Below are 2,933 nucleotides of genomic sequence, written 5' to 3'. Positions count from 1 at the left end.
TGCAAGTCAGGTGAAATTCAGCACATCATGCTGGCTGTGCAGCTAACCATTTCAGTTGGCAAGTAACAACACTATGAAATGCAGAAATTAGTTTTTGCTAGGAACTGTATTGCCAAAACAGGATTGCCATTTTGCTGTATTTTTTGTGGGAATACAAAACAGTGAGAAGCCATAACCTTGTCTTCAAACCTGATTTCCGAGAGAGATTTATGACTTTCTTTTTTTTTGTTCATTGCCATGTTTGTGTTTCATTTTATATTAGCTTGTGAGGGATGAAAGAATGCAGTAAGTAGAAGCACTGTGCGACTTTTCAAAGGATTCCAAGTGATGCAGAGGTTTTAGGTGCAAACTTGCAATCTGAAAGGCAAAGAAATCTAGGATTCTTTTGAAATGTTACTAAAGCACTGTAGTGAAACACATTTTACTATTTTTTATTATTTTAATTATAACGTTATAGAATTATTTATATATTTTATAGTTATATTAATATAAAAGGTATATAACAATTTCTATAAAACTCAATAATAGTTAATGGAAATCGAAGGCTACATGATTAAAATTGAAAAATGATTCTGAGAGAGTTAATATAATTTTCAGGTGGATCTTCAATGCATCATTTATTCATTTAGCTGGCAAGTGGCAGAAGTATACTTCTTCAGTGTTTGAAGTGCTATGTGACAGTCAGTAGTTACAGAGCTTGGTGATACCTTGGTCACGGTGATGTGATCATCCCAAGAGGTCAGCCACATGGAGTTCTATGGTGCATCAGAGTCAATGGCAAGGGCTGCTGAACTCGAGTAGCCTATGTTAGTCTGGCTTCTTAGAGTAACAGGTGTCATAACTAACTCCTGCCGAGCTCTGAGCTGGTGTTGTGATCTGGCTGTAGGGCCAATACTGACTCCTAATCCAGGCTGCCCTGTCAAGAGTAGCCTAGAAGTGCCTTGCAGGGATGCTACAGCCCATCCCCCTGAAGTGACAATATCCCCTTCCTAAAAGTCTGATTGCATGTCAAGCACTGAAAATATGATACAGCAATCCTGGAAGATTTTCTTCATGTTCCAGAATGTTTAATTGTGGGTGATTGTTCTCTTCCCCCCGCCTCCCCCCTCCAAGTCTAAATTCAACCATTTAGAAGGCAAGCTGAAATAATTCCTATAATGACTGGAGAAAAATGTACTGAGAACTGTAATACAGAAACGTGGAATTCAATTCTTAGCTCTAGAGTAGAAGGAGATATATGAATATAACTAACGCTTATCTACGTAATAGGAGCTGGCTCCTCAAACTGGCTTTGGCATTTTCATACCATACGGCTAATTAAACTGTAGAGGATTTGGCTGGTTTAGATATGCCAGTGGTACTGTGCCATCAAAAGCGTTATAGTGTAAACAAACCAGAATCGTGTTCTGACAGACTTCTTTCTGTGAATTGTGCCATTGAAAATCACAGTCCTTTCAAAAACTAATAAACCTTTTCACCTTAGTGAAATTTGGGGAATTAAGCCTGAAGTCAATGGTACAATTATGGGCTTAAGGGGTGGACTGCTGAAATCTGATAATGAAAATGAAATGAAAATTTCACCAATGAAACCATATTGTATACCTGCTGCATGCTCCACTGACAACAGTGGGAAGTTGAAATCCAGACACATGTGATCCCTCCCTTTAGTGCTTTGCTTTTCACTCTTAGCACTTTCCAGAGAGCTTTCAGGGAAGCCAGAAGATCAATACTTCACTGAAAAAGTGAAAGGGTAAGCTTGTTTTTGCAGATCCAGAGTCCCAAATTGAGACCCTCTGTAAGGCTGGTGGACCAGCTTGCAGTCTGTGAATTTTCTAGTTATTAATTGGAAAAATGCAACCTGAAATAATCCAAGGCTAAAATCAGACTTAAAACAGGCTTTCTAGATGGTCATGTATAGGTCTATGGAAATGAAAGACTGATGGTGTCAGAATCTGTACTTCTGCTCTCAAGTCAGCAAATGGAGAAATGTTTTTTTTGGAGCTTCCAGCTCACAGGTTACTTGCTTTGGACTATATGTGGTAATTGAAACAGAGCTTTCCCAGTTAAGCACTTTCTGAGGACATGCTTTTTATCATTTCTGAAGGGAAACTGTGGAACATCAAGCAGGAAACTTGGCTGAGCTGGATAAAGAATGCAATAGCTGGAAGCAGCAATTGATTTCCACTGTTATTTCCACCAGGCTAGGTAGTAGGAAGAAAAAGACTGAGGGCTTCTAAGATAGCACTTGGATTAAATGCCAGATGGAGGAAGAGGAGAAAATGAGTGGACATTACCAGAGATGGAACTCTTGCTCTGGTAGAAGGCCATGAAAGAGAAGATCTAAGAACTAAAGCTACAGCTGAAGATGATGATAGGAGTCAGATGAGGATTTGAAAACATAATGGGTGAAAAGAAAGAGTAAACTGTACTGTTACTGAATAAGATATCAAGACAGCAGATGGCTGGGCAAGGAATAATACGATCCATGAAAGAACGTGGCCAGAAGCAGAGAAAATGAGCAGAGTGTGAAAGGAGCAAGGAGAAGAAGAGGAGAGGAGCAGAGGAAAGAGGAGAGGAGAACAGAGAGCCTTGACCATGGAGCAGAAGCTCCTCATTAGATAAAAAGAAGTAGAATGAAGCCATGAAGAAGAAAGCAGCACTGAAGAATGAGGAGAGAAAGCAAGAAAGATGTGGTTTGGCAAAGCAGCAGGGGGTGCAGCCAACAGGAAAAGGATACATTACTCAAATGGATCTAGAGTGAAAAAGAAGGGGTTCTTCTGAGATTAGTGATACAACATTTGAAAATTTTTGTCAGTTTTCAGTAAAGGCAGCAAACAGAACATGTAGAGCAGAGAATACTGAAGAGGAACGATATGAAATTTTCTGAGCTGAAAATAGTTGGAAGTGGAGAGAACTAGACACAAGTGTTGCAT

This window comes from Phaenicophaeus curvirostris, chromosome Z, assembly GCF_032191515.1.
Source record: "Phaenicophaeus curvirostris isolate KB17595 chromosome Z, BPBGC_Pcur_1.0, whole genome shotgun sequence".
Taxonomy (NCBI): Eukaryota; Metazoa; Chordata; class Aves; order Cuculiformes; family Cuculidae; genus Phaenicophaeus; species Phaenicophaeus curvirostris.
Note: the sequence above shows the minus strand (reverse complement) of the source record.